Source organism: Lepeophtheirus salmonis, chromosome 3 (assembly GCF_016086655.4).
Source record: "Lepeophtheirus salmonis chromosome 3, UVic_Lsal_1.4, whole genome shotgun sequence".
Lineage (NCBI taxonomy): Eukaryota > Metazoa > Arthropoda > Copepoda > Siphonostomatoida > Caligidae > Lepeophtheirus > Lepeophtheirus salmonis.
In genome coordinates, this window is record NC_052133.2 from 43,177,041 (window position 1) to 43,189,868 (window position 12,828).

A 12,828-nucleotide genomic window follows, 5' to 3' on the forward strand; every position below is an offset into this window, starting at 1 on the left:
GAAATTTTTTGCGAAACAATTAAAATTTTTCTGTTAGATATACCTTGATATCTATAGCTTCTAAAATATATCTAGAACATTTTCAAACAAAGACAATTAGACGAAAACTGAGCATAAGCGTTGTGTACTTATTATTATTATCAAAATGGCATACTACAAATTTGAGCAAAGATTGGTCTTTCTCTCATTTTTGAAAATTACAAATCTCAACTAAACCAATGACTAACCACGGATATCAATTCATGTTTATATTTGTAAAGAATTACCAACGAAAAATGTATTTGAATAGAAATTATTCACTAAGAACTGTAAGTGTAAAAGTATCTATTGGATGTGATAAAAATAAGTCTATAATTATTTCAAAAGATGGCTTTAGTAATGTTTATCTCGCGTTTTATAAGTGTAATCGGTTTGCACTAGATAGCTTTAGAAAGATAAGATTTCTTATTACAAGCTTATTGGACAATTTTGTAATTGTTTGAGCTGGTGTCAAAAATGGACACCATTAAAGAGAAAAATTAACATTTTTTTACAGTTTTTCTTCGATAAAGGTGTAAAGTAGGTGGCTAAAAAGGATATGGTGTTTAAGATCCTAATACTGTAACAACTAATTGTTGGTTTTTTTGCGTTAATATAGATGTCAAAAGATGCAATGCCCTCTGAAAGGCTGCTTGTCGAAAATGTAGATAAAAGAATGGAAACCGTCGAGTCTGGCCGTCATTTAAACACTGTTTTGATTGCTAAAGAGATAAAAAATTACTAAGGGAGGGAGAAACCCATTCAAATAATGGACTTCTTCTTACTTAACTTATTATCAGAATATGGATCTATGACAAAATGACGCCGATTGACTTCCATGTATCTAGAACTCCATGGCTCACGATATTTGGGCTATAGTCGTATACAAAAAGATGAAATGAATAGAATAGCGTAGCTCAATGGACAGCACACATAGGAACAATCATGAACACAATAAGTGTATGTTCGTGCCTCAGTTGTTCCGGCAATATACTTATATATATGGACTTCAAAGAAGATTCATAGGCCACATTGAGTAAATGTAATAATAATTTTTACTTATACTTAATCAGTGCAACTCCATTTGGCAATTAAAGGAGTTTATTAAAATATATATACACCAATATATATATTTTTTAAATTAAATTATATGAGAATGATAAAAAAAGGATAAAAACGTAGAATATTTTATTTCTCTCATTTGTTGTAGCATTGGGTTATCAATTATAAGAAGATCACAATTCAAATAATAGAAGTTTATATTTAAATCAAACTTTGTTTCTATCAAATCTATAAACACTATTATATTCTATTATTATTTATCGGCAACTGCTATGTCTCAACGTGCCCAGAGCTCTTTCAAAAATGGCCACCATGAGGTACAATTAATATTGGTTTCTAAATTAACATTATCTCTATTATCCAAATGGTTGGATATTGTTGTTAGCCTTGTCAATTATCCCTTCTACAGGCTGAGTAATGTTCCAAAAAATAAATTTCATGTCAACTAGTCCAAGGACTACTAAAGAAAACGAGAGCGCCCCTAAATAGCGAGTATACAAACTCAGGGCTATATTTTAAAATAATAAGGAAAAAGGTAATTAGTAATGAAGCGTAGTAATTTGCTCAAGATAATTCATAAAAATATATTATTTTTATAGCATATTTCTTAATGTTAGACTTCGGTCTTGAAATCTTAGACCGGTCTGAGACCATTAAATTTTTTGTTGGACCGAACTAATTCAGTTTAACAAAAGGTTCTATCTAGACCGGTCAAATTCGGTCTAGATCAGTCCAAAGGAAAAATTCGGTCTAGTTCGATTACAAAAAATATAATCGGTCTAGACCTATTTTACATATAAATTGCTTATAACATGTCATAATGTGTTTTTTCAAGTACAATGACTATATACAAAGTTTAAACAGCGATAGCTCGGATTAATTTTCCTCCCGGCGTGACTTATATGTATACAGTAATGGTACTCTGAAGTTGGTTCCTATCGGTCATTTGGTGGAAGAATGAGATATTTTGGCTAATGTAGAAAGTATTCTCGGTCTTTTTAAGTAAATTCCCGATGATGATCCTTAGAACATGGATGAACCATAACGGATTCGAATTTTTCATTGATCTTATAAGAGTATCTCTCAATTTTGCAATACATAATAAATAATAATGTGAACCACGTGCTTCTCAACGTGTTCAATCAAACATTTTAATAAACAAAGAAACAAAAAACAGCTATATACAATAATTTACTTTATGCCTAAATTCGTAGAAATAAAAAGGAGAAACCACTCTGTCTTCCTATTAAATGTTCTTGACAGGCCTTTATTAAATTATATATTTCCAAGTATTAGAAATAGTTCAATTTTTATTTAAATTTTGAATAAAAAAAGTTAAGTATTCATGCAAATGATACATTCCTTATTTATATAAAGTGTTTTCCAATAATTCCTCCTATTTTCATATTAAAATAAGAATGGCATTTTTTTAGATAAATGATCAAGTGTTTATTTCAATATAAAGAGAAAGGTATGCTATTAATAATGGAAAACAATCTCAGCCAAATACCCGCCAGAAGTGGCTGTTTTATGCCCTAAAATAGCTTCACGAATTCCATCTTTGAGGTCTATAAACGACGCTTGGCTGTTGGAGTAGGCCTTATTTTTCACATGTCAAGTTGCAAGGTGTTAAATCATAAGATATCGGTGGCCAATTGCGATCACCTCTTCGAGATATAACAAGGTTTAGAACAATTTCCCGTAATAGAACGATGGTTTTGTTTTACGTGCCATGTGTGGCACGTAGCACCATCTCGTTGAAAGTAAACATTGACAACTTATTCGAAAACGAGGCTGGAGCAACAGGTACGGTGCTTGGTTTGTGCTATCGAGCGATGATTAATGATTTTTTATGTCCGGAATTGGATGGTATTGATCTGGACGACGTTTACTTTACCACCTTGCGACTTTTTCTTTTGGGACCACGTGAAAGATAAGCCCTACGTCAATAGCACAGCGTCAAAATGGAGTTGGTATTAATTTTTATATTATTCGACAAATAAGAAATTGTTATTTCTATCAACATATTATTCTAATTAATCCTTTGAAGGCGTCGCAAATTCCACTTAAAATTGCATAAGTTAATCGTCACATACAATTAAAGAGTTATAAATTGAAGCTTCTATTTGGAATATAATATCAGAAAAAAACAAAGTCTCATAAACCAAATGAAAGTTATAAGTCATATTTTAACTCATCTAACAAACATGAATACAAAGTGTGAATATAATATTAAGCTGTATTTTTATATCCTCAAAAAAATAAATTGGACTTTTCAACTTTTATTGATTTTTTTTTGTTAACACATAATATATAAATTTTTTGCCAACAGTTTGAAAACTTTTCAAAGGGATAAAAATTATATTAACAAATATCAATCTTTATTTTGTACAACGATTAATCCCTATAGGAAAATAAAATACCATTACTGTATACAAATAATAATACTGAACATGAAAGTTTCATTATAATTTGTTAAAAATAGTAACTACGTCATACAAATATTGTATCCTACTTTACCTATTCAACAGCACTCGTAAATATCAATTAAAATGCATAAAGAAACTTGTTTGTATATAAGACAGCAAGAAAAAATAAAGTTTTTTTTTTTGTAAATAATCCTTAAAATATGAGCTATAATATTTATATTATTCATTTAGTAAAAACTTTTTTATTGTATTGAAAAATATTTACGAAATTTTTAATTCTTAATACAAATTTCGAAAAATCAAATTAGTTACACATCATTGTATTTTATCATTAATATTAGCAACATTATCGAATATTCGTAACTACAATTGTCCTTCTCATTCATAGAGATAAATAATTTTTTATTTCCATTGCCTCAGTCCTCACATAAAAAAAAATAACAATCCAAAAATAAACTTTTATTAATTGCAGACCCATTTTTTAAATTTGTTGTGGGGTCTTATGTATACATAATATATGAATGTATATATATGTTTGTTATTAGTATAAATATTATAAGGTCATTCAAAAAATAAAACATTAACTAATTTAAAAAAAGTTGAAAGGAAAAATCAAAGAACGACTTTTATCTCAAATAAAAAAGTTAATTAAATTAATTAAAACTCGATTTAAATGGATATATATATGAATAAATCCTACACAAGGGATTATCAAGTTAATATAGAATGAACACTAGGTAGAGCACCAATCTCCACCTATGGTCTTTTTCCTAAATTGGAGTTTCATGATATGAAGCAACTTAATTAAACCTACACAATGACACCAATTTGAGCTCTGTAGAGTAATATGTCCCAGAGTAATGGTCGATTATGCATTTTTAACGTTTTGAGCTACTTCCACTCTGACATCTCGGTAGTAGGTTAAAACGTCGACCAACAGAACGTTGATCGTCAGAGTGTCGAATGGACAAAACGTCGACCAGAATATATTACATTTCAAAATATGAAAAACAGTAGTTGCGTTGGATTTCATCCCATTTTGGGACTCGGTGGCATCCCAAAACAACCCCCAACATTTGGGGTGTAATTGAGAGTTTGTGAGGGTGGTCTTAGTGGTTCCTTAAATTGTGGTGGTGGGGTTTATACCATTTTTTGGCCAGGCTGTACCCAAAAACAGCCCCACCATCTTGGTTGTGTAAGGGGGTTGGGAGGGGCCCTTACTGGTAGTCTATACAGGAAGGGTGGTGTTGGGGGCTATGTTTCAGGAGGTAAATGTCTGAATGGGATATATTGCAACACCATTTTAAATTTTATGGTCACCGTTTTGTCCACGTGCCTACATCTCAGTTAGATCAGAATTAATTTGAAACTTTGTAGTAAATATGATGGCAAACTGACAAAAAACAGAGGTAATAACATATTATCCGTTCAATTTCGTTGGGGAGGTATTAAAGTGGTGTATATAATCTAATATAATGTTGCATGAGCATATTGAAAATTACTAGTGATTAATTGTAGCTTCAAAGGAATAAAATACATTTTTATAAGGCTTGGGGTGTTTTATATTCCAGTTTATTAACACAAGGTTAAAAATAGCTCTGCTATTTGTTCGCCATGTACACCAAAAAAAGAAAAAGAAGGTGGAGTTGTTCGAAGTTTGAAAGGCTGTAAAAACACAATAGAAATCAGATTATTCTTTTTCAGCCGAAAAAACATTCACTATGAACCTAGTTGTTTGCTTTGACAGTACCACAGGAGGGTCCTCAGGGGGGAGCTGGAGGCCCTGTAGCCCCCCTTCAAATTGAGGATTTTTTTTCCAAAGTATTTAATATTTCTAATTTAATTATTTAAATTTTTTTTTACAAAAAAAAATATTTTTATTCTAAAAATCAAGCCCTCCCCAAAATATATTCCTGTGGACGCCCTTGTACCAGCAACAACATTAAGACTGTCATCTAAACCATGCAACTGTCCTTTGTGGTGATTTGAGAGATAAGAGCCTCAATAGTAAAGAAATCTTGGTTTTCCTGGCACTTACCAAAACGGCTTTGTAAAATCATATTTCTTCCAACTATATATTATTTTGCTGCTTTTCATTATATTCTATATATTCAAACTAGTTTAAACATTAATTTTTTTATTTATTTTCTTTTGCTAACGACGCTCAAGATGATTTATATAATATCATATCATATTTGTATTTTTCTTAAATGTAAAGTACTTTTAAACACTGATATTTGTAGCTTTTTTCATGGGATTTCCCTAAAAAATAGTGGGCCTGAATGTATATAGGATACTTCTTTTTTTTTTTTTTTTTTTTTTTTTTTTGAAACATGAATAATTATTTTACAAGTTCTATTTTTAGTTGTACTTTTTATTAACTATAAATTGGGTTTAACAAAAAAAAGTTATTTTTGTTTTATAATCATAAAAATTTCTTTATTTTAAAACAAAGATACATTTACACTGGTCTAAAATAGATCAATATTTGTGGTATTCTTAGCTAGTACATTTTTCACAGGGATATGTTGGCTAGTGGCTAACTTTAACGACCGTTAAGCCCTGGAGTACCATTACCTTCGTCCTGAAATTAGTGCTAAAATTAGTTAAATATTATTTAAAGCAAAGCAGATCTCAACATCACTTTTACATTCAAGCTGAATACCAAATATAGCAAAAAGTGAAAAATGTGTCCACAAGCTCCCTCATTTCTATATTTAGATAAAAGATAAATATAGCTCATCAGATTTTAATCAAAAAAGAAACATTATTTTGAGTGATATATTTTTCTCCTTTGATAAAAATTTGCTTTCACTTTTTTAAATCATATTTTTGAATCTAACTCCATTATAGTCCTCGTATAGTTGGGAGGGAGTTAAAGCAAATAAAAAGACCCATGTGGAACGAAGAGACTACTATAGTGTACTAAATACTACTGTTTCTACAATAACAATAACAAAAAAGCAAAGAAGGAGAATAGAAGGAGCAAAATCCGAAAAAAAAGAAAGGCATTTTTTTTCCATTCTATAACGACTCAACTCACTACCATATATATATATATTAAAGGGGCTCTGGAAAAAAATACTGCAGTTGAATGACGGAGCTCCATCAAGGGACAAGAAAAAGCTCTCATGACATGAATGTCATCATTTACGTACTCTATAGTGTTAGTGGTAATGAACAATAACTTTATTGATTGATTGATCACATTATAAGTGAATAAAGAGAGATACAGAGTGAAAGACGTATAGAAAGAAGAAAAAATAAAACCCCCCAAAAAACAAGCAATAAAACTGTGTAAAAATATTGTGATGCTGATTTCCGGATCCTTTTCCAAGTGTAGTTTATAGGTATGGAGATCCCCATTCCACATTTACCCCACAGCAGCACTGCTCAAGGAGATTCCACGTTTGGAAAGCTATCTTCACAGGATCGAGCCTTTTTTGGAAGCTTTTGGACGTCAAGAGGCCCAAGAGCTACATGGAGTTCCACGTCCAAGCCCTGTGGATCCTACAAGTCTATTAGGACAGCTTGAGCAAGTGACTGTGAGTGGATATCGTGCATTTAGGCCAAATGTCCCTGGATCGACTTCTTCTACTTCCGGATCTGAGCCTTCATCTGTGAATAATTCAAGTCAACCACGGAGGCATGATGTTGTTTGCGAATTAGCTGCAGAGGAGGTAGGACTTTATATCCTTGCATTTTTTTATTTTTTTTGTGTGTGTGTGCATTCCTCATGATGATTATCATGAATTATTTTTACATTCCTCTTCTCCCACTGTTTCCTCCTTTACTCCCACGTCTCTCATAAAGCATGAAGGCAGAAAAAAGCAAATCGTTCTCCTTAGAAAGCAGGTAAACATGTTCCCTTTAGTGACCCATTCGTTTCATGTTTATGTTGGACATATACATGTATACCTTTCAAAAATATATTATCTATTTACTTACACATGAGGATACAATATGAACAAACCCAAACACTTTAAGCTCTCGCCCATTCAGAAAGAAAGCCTTTTTTCAATAGTCTTTATTTTCTCCCTCTTCTTGCTATGGGTATTTTTATTCATTTATGTGCAAACACCCCCATAAAAAAACTGATTTTTATCTTTAAATATTATGTACCTACTAGTTAGGTTTAGTATTTTTAGTTCTTGCATAGTAGGAAAACACATATATACAAATACATACTGCTTTTATCAACTTTTATCGAATTAAAGTTAATCCCATGACACAAACCCATTAGGAATCAATCATCTACTTTTTTTTTAGAATTAAAAAAAAAATCAATTACTACCCAAGATAATTACCTACCTCACACAAAAGTTCAATAAATTATTTTGACTTTTTAATGGGCCCACCTAGTCTCCAAAGACTTTATACATCACATATTTCTCAAAAAGTCTCTTGTCTGAAATATATATGTTGACAAACTCACGTTAGTTCCGGCTAGTACTATCCTTTAAAGAGTACATTGCATTCAATTCTGACTGTTAGTTTAGAGGATACAGTTGTTTTAGTTAACCTAGTTTTGTAATTTTCAAGACAATGGATATAAATGGATTTTGAGTGTTGATTAAACAATGCTTTTTACTAGGGAAAAAACTGTTAAAGCCAAATGGTGGCTGCATAACTATTATTTGGACTCTACAGCATGGAATTAATCTATTATGGACTTTAACTTTGCGGAATTTAAACATAGTTGCACAAGTACAAAAATTTCTGAATACTCTCGACCCCCAAAATCGTGAGTTATTTTGGAAAACAAATTTCATGGCCAAAAGATATTGTTAAAAAACTGTTAAATTGAGTTGTGTAAGGTAGCTGATATTTTGAAGGTCAAAAGTTTGTGTAGTTACAATTTTAAATAAAAATATTGTTACATTTTTTTTCCTCAATAAATTTGATCACAATCTATCATGTTTTATTATTTTCAATCTTGTTATTTATGTAATATTTACCCATAGCCATCATTAGTAGACTAATTGATTATTTGGATCATGATATGAGTATATGCAATAGCAAATCAAACATAATGAAAATGTTTTTTCTTCACTAGTAAACGGCCAATATACACATCATTAAGATAATGATTTTTAGACTATTTTACAGAATTAATTTCCCGTACATCCAATATTTACATTGTAACCATTTATTGACAACAAATACCTTTGTTGCATTTGAATATACCAGAAAGTCAGGCATACACTGTTTTAAAGATAATTGATCAAGCATATTAATAAAATATTATCAAATTTTCTTAGTGCGTATTTAAAACACATGAGTTGAGAAGTCCCGGGCTTAAAAAAGAAATTAACTTTTTTTTGGGTTCAAGATTAAGATTTGTAATATTATCATTAATATTATTCTATTTATGGAGAAAAGTCTCACAACCCTTTTCAAACCATAATTACTTATGAAATAAACAGTATATGGGGAATTTTTTATATTTTCTTTTCTTGTAGAGATTTTTTTGTACAGACAAACTAAATATATCTGCTTATAACATGAATATTTTTATGTGTAACGTTTTTCTCTTAAATCACTTACAAAATAAAATGTTATTCAAATTATACATACAATTAATTTAAAAATGACTCAGGAATATGAGATTGTAAAAAAAGAACTCCTTTAATTCTATATTTATGTTTGCCTATATCTATATACATAATAAAACGCTTGGCTTGATATTTGTTTGATGTTAATTTAAATCAAATTGTTTATATTATATTTTGACCATGAAATACGAAATTGTGTGTGTGTTTTCTTGTTGTTACAAAACTTTATTAAAATATAGTATTTTTTCTCTTTTTCGCATAATGTTATATGTACAATAAATACTGTACAACGTACATTAAATTTGTATGAATAATGATTTTAGAGGGAGATAAATTTCTTATGTATTAATACAACATAAAAATAGCCTTAAAATACATTTTGTGTAGGTATACAATGCGAGATGCGAAAAAGAGAAATTCCAGGCGAGTGAGGTTTAGTGTGCAAGATGTATAAAAAGAAATCTATTTTCCAAATAGATAGTTTTAGTAATGTGTATCTCGCGCTATATAAGAATAATTGGATTATGCTAGATGGTACTAGAAAGATAATATTTCGTACCAAGAATATTTTTTAATCCGTTTTATAATTATTGCACTCAGGTTTGTTTAAGCGGACGTTATAGATGGACACCAGCAACGAGAAAATAAGATACATTTGACGATTTTTCTATTATAAAGGCCACGATGTAAGCTCGCTAACATATCAGCTGATATATTATCTTTCAGAGGTAGTATATTATTTATGACATCCTTTCGAAAATGTTTTCAAATAAAAAGCAGTATTGACTATTTTTCACATCTCTATAAATAAATAATAATAGAAATGAAATCAATTGACATTTAAATACTCTGCCTGTTGAAAGTTTGCATTTCCTAATTTGCAAACGTCATAAATAATAAATGCGATATTTGTAAGGGAAAAAAAGTAATTTCAAATAGATGTACAATTATAATCTTACATTGAATTTATAGCTATACAGTAAATGGAGGTTGGTAATCCTGACAATTTGAGAAAAGACCAACTTAGGAGTCATGATGTTTCCTTAGATTAGCTACAATCAGCTATGAGAGAAGGAAATAAACACAAATTAGCCTCTCTCTATCTAATTAAGACATGGTTAGAAATTGGTGCATGGACAAAACGTCAACTGATAAAACGTCTACCGACAGAACGTCGACCATAGAATATAAAATAAGGGGCTCCTTCAAATTTTGTTGTGATATATCCCATTAAGACATTTCCAACACAGAAACATACCACCACTCTATATAAACTACCAGTAAGGGCCCTTCTACACCCTCTTATACAACTCGAATGTTGAGGCTGTTTGTTTTCGATTACTGTCGGCCCCCAAAATGGAATGAAACCCACTGACGCAACTTAAATTAATCCCCCCTCCATTTATCCTACAATGGGGCCCCTGGAAATTTGAGACTGTTTCGGATTTCCTTTAATTATGGCAGTTGGCGGTGTACAATGCAGTCACAACTTCCTGGATTTAAATTGAGGTGTTGAGAGTGGGGTTTGATGGTAACTTATCTATTGGTGATGGGTTTCCTCCCTTTTTGGGACCCGGCGATATATGAAAACATCCCAATTTTTGCGTTATAATTGGTAGGGGTTGAGGTGTCATTAATGTTATTTATGTAAAGGGGGGGGGATGTATCTTTTATATGTATAGGAAAATAACAGAATAAATAAGAATATTTAATGTGTATTTACAAAATAACTAATTACTTTTTGTGGAAAAAATTAGGGTGTTGAGAGGGTCCTTTAAAAGTAATCTAATTAACAGCAGTAGGTTTCATCTCATTTTGTAGCCCAGCTGTACCCGAAATGGCTAAAAAATAGGAAGTATAAATGGGGGTTTGTTTACTTAAGTAGAAGTGGTGGTGATAATATCTATCTAGGGCGGGAAATGTCTGGAGTGAAATGTTGTATAAACTGTTTTTCATTTTTTGGAATGTAATATTTTTTTGCTCGACGTTTTATCGTTCGACATTCTGCCGGTTGACGTTTTGTCTTTCGAGTTTTTGACCTTCTACAGAATCTAAGAAGTGATTCCTTTATACAAAGATATTCTATTATCATTTATGAAAGACTAATTACATCAGTTTAAGAAGAAAAAAAAAACATTGTCCAGAATAATCTCGCACGCAAGAACATAATTAGAATTTACAATTCTTTGTTAGATATAGAACTGGCTTGGACATGGATACAAACTACTCGGGAACGGTATAAGTAAACGTGAATTTTCCGAAAAGATCTGTGATATTTGTTTTGATATTTTTAAAGCCTGTAAGACTAATGATGTCAGCCTAAGAATATATATGACAATCATTGTCTACAAATATCTTGCACACATGAACATAATTAAAGTTTACGACTCTATGTTAGATATAGAACGGATCTTGAACCCGGATCCGAAGTACTCGGGAACGGTATAAGTAAACGTATCTTATCTGAAAAGATGTGTGATATTTGTTTTGATCGTAAAAGCCTAGAAAGACTAATGATGTAAGCTTAAGAAAATTTAAAGACAAACATTATCAAGAAAAATCTCGCACGCGATAATATAATTAAAATTGAAAGCTCTTTGTTGGATATAGAACGGGGTTTGAATCCGAAGAACTTTGGTACGGTGTAAGTAGACGTTTATTATCCGAAAGGATATGTGATATTTGTTTTGGATCTTAAAAATCCTAAAATATTGGCTTATAAAGATTGGGCGGGTCTTACTACATATGATCCAAAGTACTCTGGGGGTTGTGTAAGTAAATTTGTATTATTCGCGACTCTAACAGTTTTCAGGTCCTTTAACTTTTACGGATCTTAAAAAGCGTTTAGCAATGCTTAATATTTTAATCCAAGTTATAAAAAATAACACTTTGCAAATCAAATAAAGCATCTCTATTTATCTTGTTTAGTGCTTGGAGTTACATTTACATAAGCAATTGCATCACGTGGCTATTCTAATGTTATTATGACATTAATTCTAATAATAACGTATGATTATTTTCTAACAGTTATAATATTGGGTTATTCTTTGTTTCAGCCTCAATTATAAATAAAAATGTAATCCTTGTTTATTTAGGTCCAAAATTTTTGGTTCAATACTGATAAAATTTGAGACAACTATCTGTTTAACATTGGTTTCGGATCTGAATCCAAAAGTTCTGGTACCCAAAATTTGACAAAATATTTACAAGTAAAGATCTGAACCTACCCGGAACATGTGTATCCGTCTTATCTTTACTCTGTGTCTATTAGGACTATGCACATAGAGGGTGCGATAAATTGGGACTATCTGAAAATTCAACCTGCTTGATAAAAATGGAATTTGGAGTGTATTTGTTAATATGAAAAAGTTAGACATGATATTAAACAATAATCAACATGTCCTCCCTCAGCAGCCACCATCTTCTCCATCCTACCCCTAAAGGATTTGCATGCCCAGATGACTTCTGCAGAATCGACAGCATTCCACTCCCTCGTAATGGAGCCCTTCAGGGCTGCGATGCTCTTGTGGCTGACCTTGCACACCTCCCTCTCCAACTTCCCCTACCAGTAGTAATCACACAGATTGAGGTCGGGTGAGTTGGAAGGCTAGGTGTTGCGATCCCAGAAAGAGATGTCGAGGGAATTGAAGAGGTTAATGGTCCTCATGGGGATGTGTGCGGGCGCTGAGTCTTGTTGGAATATGAACTCCCTCCCAGCAGCTGTATCCTTCATCCAGGGGATGAAGAACTCCTCAATGACTTCG

The 12,828-nt window shown here is 31.5% G+C and overlaps 1 protein-coding gene across 2 annotated transcripts in view; it reads left to right on the top strand.

The window, feature by feature from the left end:
• Window positions 1-6,550: 6,550 nt before the first annotated feature.
• Window positions 6,551-12,828, top strand: part of LOC121115374 (phospholipase DDHD1) — a 130,623-nt gene continuing 124,345 nt past the window's right edge. Inside the window, exon 1 of one of the 2 annotated variants that reach the window (XM_071887412.1) lies at window positions 6,551-7,189. The gene's annotated coding sequence lies outside the window, so the exon portion shown is untranslated. The remainder of the gene's footprint in view (window positions 7,190-12,828) is intronic. The other variant, XM_071887413.1, reaches the window with a different exon arrangement.